General features: G+C 43.0%; 1 long non-coding RNA gene across 1 annotated transcript in view; it reads left to right on the top strand.

The window, feature by feature from the left end:
* LOC121026135 (uncharacterized) overlaps window positions 1-16342 on the top strand; it is a 21122-nt gene extending 4780 nt beyond the window's left edge. Inside the window, exons 2-4 of the long non-coding RNA XR_005788273.1 lie at window positions 6372-6453; window positions 9464-9608; window positions 14869-16342. This is a non-coding gene — a long non-coding RNA (uncharacterized LOC121026135). The remainder of the gene's footprint in view (window positions 1-6371; window positions 6454-9463; window positions 9609-14868) is intronic.
* Window positions 16343-18041: the final 1699 nt, after the last annotated feature.

Below are 18041 nucleotides of genomic sequence, written 5' to 3'. Positions count from 1 at the left end.
TCCACAGAATCGGAAACAGGCTCCAGGCTCTGAGCCATCAGCCCAGAGCCCGACGCGGGGCTCGAACTCACTGACTGCAAGATCGTGACCTGGCTGAAGTCGGACGCTTAACCGACTGCGCCACCCAGGCGCCCCTGCATTTTTAATTTTAGGAAAATCTGTGTCAAATTTCTGTTATAGATATGCTGTGATATTTAGAATAATTTTTCACAGATCAGTTTCAGGCCCCTTACATTTGTCTTTCCTCCACGACCTAGCTACATCCTTTTTTTTTTTTTTTAAAGTTTTTATTTAAATCCCAGTTAGTTAACTCTATATACTTCTGGTTCCAGGCCCCTATGGGGCAGTTTCACATCACAATACGGCCCTGTACCTTCATGTGACAATATGAGGTGAGTCACCACCTTGGGAAGGAGGGTAATTTTATCTGGATGGCTAGCAGCTACTTAACTGTGCAAAGAAATGACTGCAGGCTGCACGGATGTATCCTGCTAAACACAATTAAAATGATTCTAGTGAGCTGAATAATGGCAACCCCAAGATACCAGATCTTAATCTTTGGAACATGCCCTTGCTACCTTATAAACAAAAAGAGTGTTGGGGATATAATTAAGAATCTTGAAGATCTCAAGGATAAAGAGATTATTCTGGACTATCCAGGTGAAGCCTAAATACTGTCGACAGGTATCCTTATAAGAGACAGGCAAAGAGAGATTACACTCACAGAGGAGAAGGTGATGTGAAGACAGAGGTAGAGATTGGAATGATGTAGCCATAAAGCGAAAGAACACCAAGGAATCCTGGCAGCCACCAGAAGCTAGAAGATTCGGGGCCAAAAATTGGACTGCTTTCCAGAACCCCCCAAGGGAGCCCTGCTGAACCTTAAGTTTGAACATCTGGCCTCTAGAACCATGAGAGAAGAAATTTCTATTGTTTTACGCCACTGAGTTTGTGAAACGTTGTTACACGAGCCCTAAGGAACTAATATAGACTCCTAGTTCCACTTCCTTACAGCCAGATCCCATCTAGGGTCATAGCTTTTCCATACCCACTTTAACGTTAGGGGAAATGTAAAAGAGGGGAAGTTGGAGGAGAATGAGACAGTTATTGTAACCAATTGCTGTTGAAATACTTTTGTTCATTGTAGAAAATCCTATGACAATGTGAGCCTATCACTTAGGCCCCTCCCATGGCCTTGGGAGGGGCTCAGGAAAGTGAGGGCCCTGAAGCTTAAGACTCATTAGCTTCACGGTAAATCTTCCTCTGACATGAGGCAGCCATGATGGTTGTGTTGAGGAAGGCCTAAAAGGGAGATCTTGGGGGACCTGGGTGTTTCAATTGGTTAAGTGTCAGACTCCTGACTTTGGCTCAGGACAAGATCTCACCAGTGTGTGAGTTCAAGCTTGGTGTCAGGTTCTGAACTGACAGTGAGGAACCTGCTTGGGATTCTCTGTATCTCTCTCTTTCTCTCAAAAATAAATAAACATTAAAAAAGTAAATAAACAAAAGGAAGGGTGCGTGCCTGCATGTCTCAGTCAGTTAAGCATCTGACTCTTGGTTTCAGGTCGGGTCATGATCTCATGGTTCTTGAATTCAAGCCCCATGTTCAGCTCTGCACTGACAGTGAGGAACCTGCTTGGGATTCTCTTTCTCCCTCTCTCTCTGCTCCTATCCCACACCTGTGGAGTAGAGCACTCATTCCCTCTCTCTCAAAATAAACTAAAAAAAAAAAAAAAAAGATTTAGGGGTGCCTGGGTGGCTCAGCGGGTTAAGTGTCTGACTCTTGATTTCAGCTCAGGTCATGATCTCACAATTGGTGAGATTGAGCCCTGCATGGAGCTGACAGTGCAGAGCCTGCTTGGGATTCTCTCTCTCTCTCTCTCTCTCTCTCTCTCTTTCAGTCTGTCCCTTTCCAACTTATGCATGTGCTTTCTGTCTCAAAATAAAAAACATTAAAGAAATCTTTTAAAAAAAGATTATAAATCAATCAATCAATCAATCAATCAATGGAAGATCTTATGCTTTTGTGGCAAGGAAGGACCAATTTGGAAAAAAGCAGGAATTTCTGAGCATGAGTACAATGGAAACCAGTTTATGGTGGGGGGCGGGGGTGGTCCCTGCTTTTCCCTAGAAGAGGTGGGAAATTGTAAGCTTTTTTCTTGTCCCTGATTCCCATAGAGACACCAGTTTCCTCTTCTTCCCTAACAATTGCACTTCTGGTATTTAAATCTTTGCTGAATACTCTATAATTATTTCTTAACATATCTGTTCCCTCCCCCAAGGTTTTGAGCTCTGTGAGACAAAGAGCCACGGTGATTTACTTTTGTAAATCGGTTAAGTTAAAAAAAAAATGATAAGAGATCAAGAAAACCTGGGGAGGGAGCCTACAGTACAGGGTCAGACCACTCCAGCTTTTATCTGTATGTCCCCTTTTCTCTACTACCCTGACAATAGAATCCTTACCGAGTCTAAGGAAGGAGAACCGACCTTCTCAGCATGTGGCATCACCAATCTACTGTTTATGGCATAAATATTGATTTTTGGCACTCAAAACACAGGCTGTTGAGATTCAAAACCCATTCTTTCAACCCACTGTTTCTGCTAGGAGCTTGAACCATTTATTTTGAAATCTTCCACAGATCTCCACCCCAGCTGAGAATGTATTCTCTTACTGTGCTGTGTCCTTCCTTCACTGATTCAGTAAGTCCTGGGTGCCCAAGGAGATGAGGCGAGAGAGGAGCCATGGGGCAAAAGTACTTACAGAGAAAGGAAAACATATCAGTTAATAGTAAAATATTACCCCAGTACAATTATGTCTGTATCAGATCATCGGTCCCAAAGTTTCATGGGTCTGGCTGGTAGGAAATGCCATCTTAACCATATTTTGGAAGCCCTACAATAGATCACGCAGAAGTCCAGGTAGTTTGCGATAGTGATTAATACTATTCACAGATATTCCAGATCTTTCTCCTTCCAGTGCACTGGGCAGGACTTACTTTCTTCCCACTTGAAATTAGTTGTGCCCATTGGGCTTGCATTGGCCAGTGAAGTGTGAGTGAGTATAAGGCATGCCTTCAAGAAAGGACTTCGAAGAGCCACACTGTGATTCACTATGCTTTCTTTTCTTTCAGCCTGGTTACCAGAGTGAGGGGACAGAGTAGAGCTCTCAGCCGACTTTCAATGGTCTCAAAGCACTAGCGAGAGACCAGATCTTTATTTATTTAAACCGCTGTAATTTTGCATTTGTTTGTTAGTATAGCACAAACAACTAACCTCTCATAATTGTTACAAATATGAGAACATAGCTCTCCCATCAAAGAGTAGTAAAGTCCCTTCATTTAAATCAAAACAAAGATATCTACAGAAGAAGTGTGTGTGTGGTTACTGGAATATACACGTAAGTGGAATTAAATAGATAAAAAGCAAATTTTTTGAGGGAGCTGTACTGACAAAGAAGCCATGGGCCTGGATAAAGAAAGTCTGTGGCAGTTTGACATGACTGAGCCAAAGTAGATTGACGCAGTGGCTTATCCCCCAAGGAGAATATGCCCTCCCATGCTTTTCTAAATGAGGCCCAAGAGAGTGACTAAGAGCTAGGAAATAGAACTGGGGCTGAATAATTAAGTGTTCTCCATTTCCTTGACAGAGGACCCTTCCAATCCCTGCCCAGTAGAATCTCTACAGACCAACGTCTCCCATTTTTCCAATTGTAAAATAGAAATGTTATTGCCATTAGCTTGCCTCTATTCTACTGTGAATGCTATATACGTGGGGATACTTTCCAGCGTTAGTTCATACGTCTCTGGATCAAGAGAAGTTCCATCTAGACCTGAAATAGTCATCATTGCATATCACTCCTAGATGTAGAGACTACCGTGCATGACCCAGAGATGTTGGACTTTGAACTTTGATGCCAAGACTAAATGGGACTTTTGGATTGCTTCCTTTGAGTTAAGTCTGAATGTTTTATGCATAAGAGGGGAGTAAACTGAGCATTCCATGACCACAAAGGCAGACTGTTAAAAGCATTAGGATTGTTCACAATATTCTGTTCTCTTTCCTCCAGGGCACATGGTAGGATTGTATTTCTACCTGCACAAAGTTAGGTGTAGCCATAAGACTTACCTTGGCCAGGGGCACCTGGGTGGCTCAGTCGGTTGAGCGTCCAGCTTCGGCTCGGGTCATGATCTCGCAGTTGTTGAGTTCGAGCCCTGTGTTGGGCTCTGTGCTGACAGCTCAGAGCCTGGAGCCTGCTTCAGATTCTGTGTCCTCCTCTCTCTTCGCCCCATCCTTGCTTGTGCTCTCTCTCTCTCTCTCTGCCTTTCAAAAATGAATAAACATTAAAAAAAAATTAAAAAAAAAAAAGACTTACCTTGGCCAGCGAAAAGTGAGCTGAAATGATGTGTGCCACTCCAGGAAGAAGCTCCCTGAGATCCACTGCATCCTTTGCAATGTTTTCAGAGAGGGTTTATTCCCTGTGTGGGCCCCAGGGCGTGGATGCAATGTGGAGCAGAGTCGCTAGTCAACCATGAAGGCTGTGAGCAAGAAATAAACATCTTTCATGTGAGGTCACTGAGATTCAAGAGTTCCTTGTTTCCATAGTACTTTACCTAACCTGCCTCACAGAGCTTCTCATAGGATATTCTGGCAGGGCCCTGTAGTCTTAGCAGATGCTTATTTTCCAAGCCTAAAAGTGGCCCAAAGATCTGTATCTGAACTCTCAAGTTCATATCTCTTATCCTTCAGTCCTAGCCACCTCTTGGCAATTCATGATAAAAAGGTCATAGACATCCATGGTACTACATGAGACACCTTATGAGAAAGTCCTTCTCTAAAATAAACCCTCTCTGGCCTTGGGGAAAATTGTCCTCCCAGACACCTATGTCCTCGTGGGCCCATCTCTGCCTCTCAGGCCTGGAATTTCTAGAATCCCCTGGGTGGGGAGGCTTTTTCCATGCCTCAAAAACTCTATCTTTAGCTCTGCAGCACACAAGCCAATAACAATCTCATCAACAAAGAGTTCTGAACTCAGAAACCAAAACTCAGACTGCCCCTTTTAGCTTATGGTGGGGGTGAGACTATCGCACACACTTTTCAAAGCAATAGGAAGAGGCTATTCTTTTTTTTTTTTTAATGTTTATTTATTTATTTTTTTAATTTTTTTTTAACGTTTATTTATTTTTGAGACAGAGAGAGACAGAGAATGAACAGGGGAGGGGCAGAGAGAGAGGGAGACACAGAATCCGAAACAGGCTCCAGGCTCTGAGCTGTCAGCACAGAGCCCGACGCGGGGCTCGAACTCACAGACCGTGAGATCATGACCTGAGCCGAAGTCGGACGTTCAACCGACCAAGCCACCCAGGCGCCCCAATGTTTATTTATTTTTAAGAGAGAGAGATTGTGAGAGAGACAGCGCAAGTGTGAGTGGGGGAGGGGCAGAGAGAGGGGCAAAGGATCTGAAGCGGGCTCTGCGCTGACAGCTGGGAGCCTGCTGGGGGCTCAATCCCAAGAAATGTGAGGTCGTGACCTGAGCCGAAGTCAGATGCTTAGCTGACTGAACGACCCAGGCGCCCCAGGAAGAGATGATTCTGCTACATGTGTCATTGACAAAACAAAGGATTCAACTCAGGAATTCAGACTCGATGGGAAATGGGACTTGTTCCTCTCTAAGAACTTAATATAAATCCTTTTAATCAAAGGTCATTCTGAGAGTGGACAGAGGAAACAGGGAAAGAACTAGCATTTGGGGGACCCTACTATGTGCCAGGTACTTAACCACATTCAACCCTCTAAGCAGCTATATGAGAGAGGTGCTATTATTTTCTCACAGAAGACACTAAGGTTCAGTGAACTGAAGACACTTGCCTAAGGTCACAGAGGAAGTACGTGGCAGAGCGGGAATTCCAACCAGATGTCTCTAGCTGCAAAGACTTCACAGTTGTACTCTTCCTTCGCTACCCGTTGCTGTAGCCAAATGAAGTTAAAAGACAGAAAATATTTACCATAGTAGGGTAAGAGAAATATGATGCAGAATTAAAGAAATTGTTGTTTTCTTAATATGAGTAAAATTTACATTTCTGAACATTGTAACATCTAATCTATTATAAAATCTCCCCATTGGGGTGCCCAGGTGGCTCAGGTGATTAAGCATCCGACTTTGGCTCAGGTCATGATCTCGCGGTTCGTGAGTTTGAGCCCCACATCAGGCTCTCTGCTGTCAGCACAAAGCCCACTTGGGATCCTCTGTCCCTGTCTTGCTCTGTCCCTCCCATACATGCACTCTCTCTCTCTCCCCAAAATAAATAAATTTTAAAAAATCTCCCCATTAAACTATCGCTTAAATAGTGACTATAATTATATCCTTTATTCAGGAAATCCTGTACTACCGATGTTTTGGATGGAAATACAATCAATATCATTATCTTCAAGACATCAGATATAAAGAACACAGAGGTTCCTTACAGTTGTAGTCTGGGAAATGGATCATGTCCCTTGCGGGCCATTACATTTGTACCTTGCTCCTGTGTCCGTGTAGCTTTCACCTAAAGGAAAACTGAGGAGAACAATTTCACAGGACTTAAAAATTTATAATAGAGCATTTCTTGGCTAAGACAGCGTTTGATGTGTACAGAGCTTAACACAATGCTTGACACTTAATAAAAGTTTAACTAAATTAAGGGAACAACATGGGCTTTTGAGTCATGACTAGGATTCAAAGCTGGGTGGATTCTCCTGTCCCTGATTAGACAGGGGTTAAGTCATTTACCCTTGTCGAGATGGAGCTTCATCATCTATAAAATGGAGGAAATAATACCTATCTTACAGGATTCTTATGAGCATCGTTCCGAAGATTCTTGGGAAAAATTCTACTTCAGAAGCTTAAAGCCCCTGACCCCTGTCATGGATGCATTAGTCTTCTGTCTCTCAAGAAAAAGAAAAGGTGGAAATAAAAGATCGTGTCTATTAGCTCTTCTTAAATTAGTCCAACAAAATTCGAAGTGCTCCTTTCTCAGAAAGATAAATTTCATGCTGTTGGAACAAATGGAACATATAATGCTTGCTAAGTCTCTGGCAGGTGTCTGTCTAAAGCTTGATGTTCAACGTTGGTTCTAAAGAACATGGAAGTACCTTCCCATTGATCCACCTCAATAAGGCCATGGAGTATGGGTTGAATTTCACAACAGTCATTTCTGCCCTAGAAGAAATTAGAAAAAGGGGCATGAGTCCTTTGAAACAAATGTCCACTATGAGGGTGAAACTTCCTATTTCCATCCACCCACTCCACTCTTACCCCATAATAAAAATGGGAGGGTAGCAATCTGCTTAGATATGTGAAAACTAGGGGAAATCTTACATGCAAAAGGCTGAAACCAGTCAGGGTCAGAGCTGCTGCTGTGTAATATTGCTCTGAATAGATTAAAAAAAAAAAAGACAGTAAAAAACAGCCATTACCTATCACCTCAAGTTTTATCTTAAAATGGCCACCTCTTTGCTTATCTTAAAAATCAGTCCAGACTTCCAGTTCCAGACAAGATTGCATAGACCCCTTTCGCCCTGTTCCTCCCCATTAAGCACAACTATAAACCCTGGATATTAGGAAAGAAACAGCAAAATGAGAAGTTGGGAAGATGGTAAGAAGATGAACTCTTTTGAGACCCCAAGACTAAAAGAACAACCTAGCAGCACAGTGTCTTATGTGCTCCCACCTGATAGAAGAAGACAACTCAGACCCAGCCTTTCCCTACTCCTGACCTGGCAACAGAAGGCAGCCCAGGTAGGTTCATTTCTTCCTCAGATTGAATGGGAGTCCACCTGACAACATCATGCAAGACATCACTCACAAGAGGGACCAATAGGGAGCCTCACCAACAATAAGCAATCAGGAGAAGTGCTCTCCATCTAGGTCGTGCCTTAGATGCCCCTACCCCACCGAGAGTTAACTGAGGCAGATGGGTAGAAACAGCAAAAGGGAACTCCACTACAGCAAGAGGCCCCATCCAGAAAGCTTCTTTGTCCCCCCTGGAATTGAAACTCTCTTCCCTCATCCAGAGGGACCTTGCGATTGCACTCTTAGGCATTTATTCTAGAGAAATGTTCACACAACAACCTATACACAAATGTCAATAGTTCTTTTTTTGTTTATTTATTTATTTTGGAGGGGGAGTGTGAGTGGGGGAGGAGCAGAGAGAAGTGAGAGAAATCCTTCACTGCCAGTGTGGAGCTTGCGGGGCTCGAACCCATGAACTGTGAGATCATGACCTGAGCTGAAACCAAGAGTCAGATGCTTAACCAACTGAGCCACCCAGGTGCCCCAATAGTGGTTTTAATTTTTGATAGGCAAAGACTGGAATCAGCCTAGATATCCTTCAACAGGATGGCTAAGTGACTGTGATTCATATACACATGGACTACCACTCAGAAATAGGAAGCAATGAACTGTTGATACATAGCACAATTTGAATGAATGTCCAGAACGACCCTGAGTGAAAAAGGCAATCCTGAAAGGTTATATACCACATGATTTCATTAAGATAATATTTTTGAAACGGGAGAATTTTAAAATGGAGGTCAGATTCGTTGCTGCCAAGGATTTGGGATAGGGAAGGAGCTGAACATGCTATAAAGGAGGACCCAGCGTGTCCTCGTGTTGATGGAGCTGTTTGCTCAGAGTCTTGACTGCAGTGGAGGGTACAAACCTTGGCGTATGGTGAAATTGAATAGGATGAATTGCATGCACACGCTTTGTCACTACCGCTTCAAATCATGGAGACTTATCAAATTGTCCTCCTCCCGGAATGCAACAAAAGCAGACCTCAGAGCCTCGCGCCAACTACAGCCCCATGATTTACACCCTTGCATTGGATTGACTTCCACTGCCTCTCGGGACTCTTGCACAACGAACCAGAGGCAGTACAGGCCTTATAGCTGAACAGGTCATTGTGGACTCCAAGTAGCTCTGGAGGTCACCAAGGAGCTCACAGCCAATAGAAGAAAAAGACCCATATTAGAGTATTAATAGAATACTCTACCTTGTGGTAGAATTAGAGTAACCTGACATAAATCCTACAAAAGAGGTAAATAACCTTTGAGAAGATGTCTACAAGAAAGATTAAGGGAGTGAGCTGTGCTTTCACTCAGATGTGGAATTGAGGCCTAAATGCACCTAAAATTACAGGTTTCACCTTACACAAAGTAAACCTCAGTTTCCACATATGTAAAATGGGGATGATAAGGGAACCCACCTACCTCATGGAGTTCCTGAGAGGATTAAATGAGATTTGGTAGGCAAAGTGGGGAACGCACTATTATGGACTGAATTGTGTCCCGTCAGATTTCATATATTGAAGCCCTGACCCTCAATGTGACTATATGTGGAGACAGGGCCTTTAAATAGGTAACCAAGATTACACGAGGTTATAAGGGTAGGGCCCTAATCGAATAGGACTGGTATCTTTTTTACAAGGGGAAGAGACACCAGGAATGTGCACACGCACACGGTGAAGACCAACTTGAGGGCACAGAGACAATGTGACCGTCTCAAGCCAAGGAGACCTCAGGAGAAACCAAACTGCTAATACCTTGATCTTGAACTTCCAGTCTCCAGAACGGTGAGAAATAAATTTTTGTTGTTTACGCACCCCAAGCTGTGGTGTTTTGTTATGGCGGCCCGTGCCAACACATGCACCATCAGATGCAGAGCTATATGCGCCATGAATATGAGCTGTAATAATGATGTTTATTGCTAGAATTAATGTGGCAAAAGATGTGGTTCCTGCATCCTTAGAGGCCCGAGAGGTCTCTGTTGGTAGGGAGGGGGCTGTGGTCAAAACGGAAGAGCATAAATGAGGAGCAGATGCCAAGAAAAGCCCAAAACAGGGAGAATGAGCAAAGTGAAGCTGGGTGTGGGATTTTCTGACATGCACCCATGCAAAGAGTAGACGACCACAGAGCCACAGCGGGAGCACGGAGGAAAGACAGCCAGCTGGTGAGGCAGCCTCTCGTCAGTGGGGGATTCATCCAGGGAGGGCAGCATTGGGGTGGGGTTCTGGGTCCACAGCCAATCTAGGGCTTCCTATATGACAGCCACGAACAGGAGGACAAAAGTAGACACCTGAGTCAAAATTCCTAGAGAACGCTGAGAATCAATACTTGGAAGAGCAAGTCTAAATGTCAAGTCCAAATTGCTGGGGCAGGGGGAAAACATGAGAGACAGGGACAAGGGTCAACAGCAGGGAGAAATTGGAGAGTGCCGTAGAAAAGTGTGAACAGCCCTGAAATGTTTGCTGTTTGCTTTCATTTGTTCCTGCATGCCGCACCGTGGGTATGACTAGTCGAAAGTTACAAGGTCAGTGGGAGAGGTCCCAAGCCCATGTTTTATAGTAATAAGAGACAGCTAACACTCAAGGCATCACAATAGACCTTGAATTGAGCAAAAGGAATCACAGAAAAAGCCAGAATTCAATAGGCCTTTCAAACAAACCTGAACAAATTGACCCTAAATGATTGTTCATCACCTGGTATCTAGCAGGAACCGATATTAGAGTCAGCGAATAGGCCACCAGCCTCACCAGCACTACCTGGGCATCCCACCAGGTAACCCAGTGACATTTGTTCCCAGGATGTAGACCATTTGGGTAATGAATATGAGACGAGACCTGATTTTTATTAGTGTGGCACATTGTAAGCAATAATTGTGCTTGTAAAATAGCCACGTTTTAAATCCACTCTTGTTTCTGATGCTAATTGTTAAGGCTAACGGCCCCTTTGATGCCTTAAAGAGCGTTGTTTGATCCTTTTAGCTCTGGCTTTGGAATACATCCTGATTCATTTCTTATCACCTCCTTCAATGCTTCTCTAGTCTACGTTACCATCATTTCTTGCCTGGATCATTGCAATACTGCCCCAACTTTCTCTTTTCCTCTGACAGTCTCTTCTGCACAAAGCAGACAAGCAACCCCTTTTAAAATATAAGTCTGATGACATCACTCCTTTGCTCAGAAACTTACAGTCTTCCCATAACACATTAGTCACCTACACAAGTCTGTATCCAATTCTCTGTTGCAGGTTGGATTCCCCATCTGAGACGGAGGCTAGAGGGCAAGGTATTTATTAGGGAGTGTCCTTGGGATCAGCATCTGTGCAGAGGAGGGGAACAAAGCAAGAACAGGCAGAGGAAGAAATTGAAATTTGACATAGGCTCAACAAGAGTCTTGGCCAATGGCATGTAGAGTTCTAGAGGTGGAATGGTGTTTTAGAGTTGTCCTAAGTTAGGTCAACATGCTGGGCCTTTAGATTCCCTCATTGATCAGTCATTGGATGCTGGCAGCCCTAGGAAGGGGCATGACCTTGGTGGAGGTGGCTCTCAGCAGCTGAGGAAGGTCTGTCCACAGTACTCTCAAAGCTGGGACAACAAGTCCATTAAAGGGGGATCTGGTCAGCACATCACAGTGTCTGACACTCTCCAGCCTCATCTCCTATCAGTCTTCCCCTGGTTCATTCAGCTCCAGGTAAACTAGCCTCTTTACCATTCCTCAAGCAGGTCAAGTACAACTGTACCTCGGGAACTTTGCTCCTGCTCTCCCTCTCCCTGAAGCACCTGTCCTACGCTTCCTCACTTTAACGCTCTTCTGAAATGTAGCCACCTCAGAGAAAGAACTTCTCTAACAACTCTGTCCAAAATAGCTGATACCTAGAATATATTTCTGCTTCCTTGATGGCTTATTATCTCTCTCACTAGAATATAAGCTCCTTGAGTTGAGGATTTTATCTGTCTCATCTGTCGTTCTATCTCCAGAGCCTAGAGCAACATATGACACACAACAAGTCTTCAGTAAATGATCGTTGAATGACTACAAAAAAGAATGAACTGCCTGACATTGATTCATAACACTGACATCTGTAGGTTTCTCTTCTTATTATTTAAATGCAGATAGTGTCTTCTCTGCTCCGACACAGGCAGTTCTCCGCCCTCCCCCTCCAGCGGGCTCCCAGAGTCCCCTTCCGAAAACATACAGCTTAGTTCCTGGGTCCATTTTCATAACCCACACAATTTCAAAGCTTCCTGTCTCACCACGTCCCCTCCCCCACAGCCTGCAAGGCTACCATTGCCACTCCCGAAATGGCAAATATTGCTACTTCCAATGAATTCTCCACGGTACCTGATCCTTACGATTACTAGCTTCTAATCAGTCTAACTAGGTCACTTGCCAGTCCTCAAGCTACAAGGGAGGCTGAGAAAACAAATATCTCTTGTTTCAGCTTCTATCGTGGGCAAATTTTCAAATCTAGCCTGGGGAGTCAGATGCTGGGCATTAAAAACAGAAACAAACAGATGTTCCCCCACCTAAGAAATAGTAAATCCTGTCACTGCCCCTTAAGAAACTTGAAATTCAGTTGATGACACAGGCCTTCACAGTTTTGTCAATCAGTCAACATTTTTAGCCTCTTCTATGCACACAAGGCATTGTGTTAAGGGCTGTGCATATTCTAAATAAGAAAAACACAGTTCTTGCCTTAAATAACTTTCTCCTAGAAGAGGAAAAATAGTGTCAAGAACAGCAGAATTCAGGGATAGAACTAACTCTTGCCCATTCTTAAATGCAATCAATATTGGATTTTTGTGTATTTTTTTTTTTTTGCTTTTGTTTGAGTAGTAGCTTGTGAGGCAGCCATATTTTGAACAGAATTTGATCTATTGTCGATGTCCAATAAATATTTTTAATAATGAGTGCTCTGGAGGAATAACATCCAAGAATATTCTAGCAGATGGTAAAACATTTTTGCACAGTTAATTTCTGCCAAAACAGCCCTCTATCCTACTTGAGAGCAGTGGAAAATCAAACAGAAAATTAAAGACAGCTAGACAAAGCATGAGAAATGTCTGGCCTGAGCTATGGCAGAGGCTTATTCCTTTGCCACGGTTGGATTACCTGTGTCTTTTCTTTGCTCTCATAAAGAAGGAGAAGGGAAAAAATGCATTGTATTGTCTCTTATTTCAGTTCACAGGACCATTGAGGAAAAAAGTAACAACAATCCTGTGTTTAGAGTAAATCTGTTCCTTGTTGTCAAAGGAATTTCTAACATGGTTAAGCTCCCATCAAGGAGCACTTAGACTCTATATCTTAATCATCCCCGATTTACTAAAAAGACAACTGAGGCACGGAGAGTTTGAATCATTTACTACAGGCCAGAAATTCAAACTGAGTTTTCTGTTAGCCCGGTTCATGCCTTAGATTTGTTCTAGAAAAATAGACCCTGTTCAAACCCTTCTGAAGGATACTGTGGGGTATGAGAAGATGAGAAAGGTTCCTTGCTCTGTAACTCAAACATGAGGGCAGTTGAGAGTCCACAAAGTTGTGCAGTGTTGTTCTAGTTCTATTCAACATGGGGCTGGAAGCTTCTCAGCAAGTTAGTTAGTATGGTGCAGATGAAAATAGAAAGGGCCCAGTGTTCTTCCCAGGTTATGTGTCCACTAAATACAGTAGATTAAGATGATAACATATATATGTGTATTCATGTATGAATATGCATATGTGTGTGCACATGTGCATATATATGTGCATGCATATGCATACACCATGGTGAAAACAATACAGACATGGTAAACCTAATACTGTCTTACGCACCAGGAAACCTGTGTTATTTCAACACTGGAAAAGAAAATGAGCCTTCTCCCATGTTAGTCCCATCATTCCTTTTCTGCTTTGAGTTGGAAGTTTCTGTGTAAAAATGGGATGTAGAGGGGTGCCTGGGTGGCTCAGTTGGTTAAGTGGCCAACTCTTGACTTCAGCTCAGGTCATGAACTCGAGGTTGGGATTCTCTCTCTCCTTCTCTCTGCCCTTCTCCCACTCTCTATCGCTCTCAAAATAAACATTAAAAAAAATAAATACGTAAAAAATAAAAATAAAATAAAAATGGGATGTAGAGTGAGGGACCGACTCTTCCCTGACAGCATCCCAGCAACCCCATGACCTCTGAGCTTAGGACTCCCTCTTCCTTTTCATATAAATCATCAACTGCTTTGTAACTGCCCCCTTCGACTCCCAACTGGGATAACTAGATGGAATAAGATTTATGTTTCTGGGGAGTTTGGGCTCAAAGTCAGCAAACCTATTATCTATGAGCACATTACCTCCTGACTTTTAAATCTAGCGTGTGGACCTCTCTCAGTTTATTCGTCCCAAAGAATGAGAATAATAGCTCATGCTCCATTCACCTGTTTGGACTATTTTATTAGAAAAAAAATATCTGAAATGTAATTTTCATTTTCAACTAAAAACGTATTACTGTTTAATCTAAGTTGCTATAGGGTGGTTGATGTGTTTCGAGACTGTAGATATTTCTGGTGACTAAAGTGCAGTGAAGACTAGGGAATCTTGCTGCCCTATTGGCACAAAGAAGTGAGAGGACACCCACACGGGTATTTCACTTGAGCCCGTGTCTCCAAATGAAGGAGGGACTGATTTCAGCATTAGTTCCTCGGAGGCTCTGTGGCTCAGAATGGTTAAAACTCTCCTATATTACTGTTTCCCAAACTAAATGCTAAGCTCCTTCAAGGCAGAGGCTGTGTGTTATGCTTCTCTTCGCCCCCTGAGAATTTCTTAGCCAATATCAGCTGCCTCAAAAAGAATCAGCACACACGCACACACACACACACACACACACACACACACAGAATTAGCAAAAGCCATTGGAGAGGCAGATGAAAGAGCAGGAAGAACTGTATCTTATGATATATTAGTTCAGGCCTTTAACCCCTCCCCCCAATTCATGTACTTCTATTATGCAAGCCGGGACGATTTTTTGCATTAAGGCATAAATCTATGGTAAGTTAAACCTCTTAAAGTCACTTTCTTTAAAATCACACAGTTTAGGGGAATCTCGCAACATCTGATGTGGTCTTCCTCGGAAGAGAAAGGAAGTTCAACCTAGCAACGTCCGAAAAGAGCATGCTACGAACACTCAAAAGTGGCAAATGACCTAGGGGTGGAGCCATCGATGTGACAGATGTGACTGACTCTAGTCTGTTCGGCGGTGTGTCACAGGATGCTCAGTGTGCCGGGCCTCCCCCACCTTCATTTCTTTCTTTAATCATTTTCATCTCACATTTTGATGATTTTTCTCAGCCCTTTAAAAGTCTCATTGAATCCACTAATGAACAGAGCACTGAAAATGTGCTAATTTGCGAACCTGTGGTCTCATGGCCAAACTGATGCTGCCTTTTCCCAGATGGCAGTCCCAGAATTGAAAGTGACCGCACACCGTGGTCCTCAGAGGACGGAAATGCGTTCATGAGTGAGAAATGAAATTGCAAGTTTATGGAGCGTCGTTTCATATCTAGATGGCCACGTTGTGCCTGGGTCTTTGGTTCAGACAATTAGCTGCATTATTGCTCTGGCAATAAATAAATAAATAAATAAGCCTATTTTGTGAAATTTTTGGTCTTTCATGGCAGGCTTTCCTTTTTCCCTGATGATGAAAAATAGCCAATGCAGAATTCATAGAACTGTCATCAGGACTTTGAGATATAGGATTTGGGAATACTCATTCATTCAATAACTGTGTACTTGGAAAGAGTAATGAAGCCTAAAACCCATTGCTTTGACATTTATTTCAGTTATCTATTGCTGTGTAGCAAACCCACCGCAGAACTTAGTAGTTTAAAAGAACATTTATTTTACGGTCTCACAACTCTGTGGCCTGGGCTGTGCACAGCCGGGGGTTCTTCTGTTACTTCTCCCAGTGGTCACTAGGGTGGCTGAATACAGCAGGCAGATTGGCTTGGGGCCAGGCTCGGCTGGAATTCTGAGATCGCTGGGCTTCTTTCTCTTTCCATGTGGTCTCTCCACATGATCTCTCCAGCAGGATAGTCAGACTTCTCTCATGATAGCCCAGGCACCTGGCAGCACAAAACAGAAGATGCTGAGCCCTCTTAAGGCTTAAGCCCAGAACTGGCATAGCAGAAATCCACTGTATTCTTTTGACGAAAGCAGACACACGTCCAGCCCAGATACAATGTGGGAGAAGACATGAGATATGAATACCAAAAGGTGTGGTTCATTTGGGGCTACCGATGACACAGAATAACACAACAGAAGCACCAGGATCACACACGTGCATGCACACACATGCACGCACACGCACAATGTATAGGTGAATAAGTCACAGGGATAAAGATAAAAGGTACAGTGTAGGAAATGTAGTCAATAGTATTGTAATAGCGTTGCATGGTGACAGAGGGTAGCTACACTGGGGATGAGCACAGCATAACATATAGATTTATTGAATTACTATATTGTACACCTGAAACTAATGTAACATCGTGTGTCAACTATAATTCAATTTATTTATTTAAAAAAATTGTTTTAATGTTTATTTATTTTTTGAAGGAGAGAGAGATACAGCATGAGTGGGGGAGGGGCAGAGAGAGAGGGAGACACAGAATCTGAAGCAGGCTCCAGGCTCTGAGCTGTCAGCACAGAGCCCAATGCGGGGCTCGAACTCACCCACCATGAGATCATGACCCAAGCTGAAGTCAGACGTTTAACTGACTGAGCCACCCAGGTGTCCCAACTATAATTCAATTTAAGGAAAATTTTAAAAAGGGTGAATTTGTGGTAGGTAATTATATTTCAATAAAGCTGTCTCGAAAAATCCCCCTGGGGCGCCTGGGTGGCTCAGTTGGTTAAGCATCTAACTCTCGGTTTCGGCTCAGGTCATGATCTTGCAGCTTCATGGGTTTGAGCCCCGCATCAGGCTCTGTGCTGGCAGTGCAGAGCCTGCTTGGGATTCTCTCCCTCTCTCTCTGCCCCTTCCTTGCTGGTGTTGTCTCTGCCTCTCTCAAAATAAATAAATAAACTTTAAAAAAAAGAAAAATTGCCCCCAAGTGTAAGGTGAGTTGGTCTGTAGACTACTTCAGATGGTTTCCAATGGCCACTGTTTAACGAATATTCCCATCTGTGACCTGCAGAGAGAATTAAGGGTCTGACATTGCCATGTTACATAAGCTTTCTGAGTCTCAGTACATTCATATGAAAAACAGGAATAATGGTGCATATCCACCTACTTCAAAGGATTATTATATTAAGAAAACATCTGTGAAATCGTATTTCAAAGTGTAAGCCACCATATAAATGTAAGTTGCTATTAGAGCAGTCAAAGGATTTCATGACTGTCATTTTGTGTCTTGTTTTGAGTCTTCTGTGATTTTTGAATTATGCTTGTAATTTTGGATGAGAATTCTTACAGCTAACTTTTAGTGAGACCAAAATATTAATTGTTCCATAGCTGTTATTATGTTTAGTTTCTTTCTTCAGCAACCAATTTGGATGATAGCTTTAAAATCACAATAGAATATTTGGTTATTATATTACCCCGGATTGATTTTAGTGCTAAACATTGTGTATCTTGTGATTAAATAATTTTTCATGCCATCTCCCTATTAGTGGAAGATTAAGATAATTTCCCTGCTGAAAGTATTAGGGACATGCTTATTAATTTTTGAGTTACTTATAGAGTATTCTAAAAGATTATTTTGCCACTATTCAAGCCTATCCTGTTTAACAATTGCCATGAAATGTAAAAATGACAGAGTTTTAGTAGGGCCCAAAGTATCTAACCAGATCTTTCTCTGACAACATTTCAGCCCTCAGACTACTAAAAGCAGGAGACAAAGGGAGTGCAGAGGCGAATTTGGGTCCTTCTCCTCTGTAGTGTAGGCAGCATGAAAAATTTGACCTCCATCAGAAAGCTCTGTACCTGGGAGACCAAACAGGAGTAGCAGAAATGATGGCAGCCTCTCTCTGTGTTTCTCCTGGCAACCAGCGGTCTGTGGTTCTTGCTGGAAACATGCTAATGTGGGCCCGTTGAGATCCACTGCTGAGAAAGGCAGGCTGCCCCATTTGATGCCTCCTCCTGCTGTAGGTTTCTCTAGTGGCTCCCAGGGAAACCTTAGATCCCGACAAGCTGTATGGGTTGCTGGTGTCAGTTTTACCAGAGGGGAAACTTTTCAACGTAATGTCCTTCTTGAATTCATATGGAAT

This window comes from Herpailurus yagouaroundi, unplaced genomic scaffold (assembly GCF_014898765.1).
Source record: "Herpailurus yagouaroundi ecotype Mexico unplaced genomic scaffold, PumYag 67793, whole genome shotgun sequence".
In the NCBI taxonomy this organism is placed as follows: Eukaryota; Metazoa; Chordata; class Mammalia; order Carnivora; family Felidae; genus Herpailurus; species Herpailurus yagouaroundi.
The sequence above is the reverse complement of the archived record's forward strand: the minus strand, read 5'-3'. Positions and strand labels throughout refer to the sequence as shown.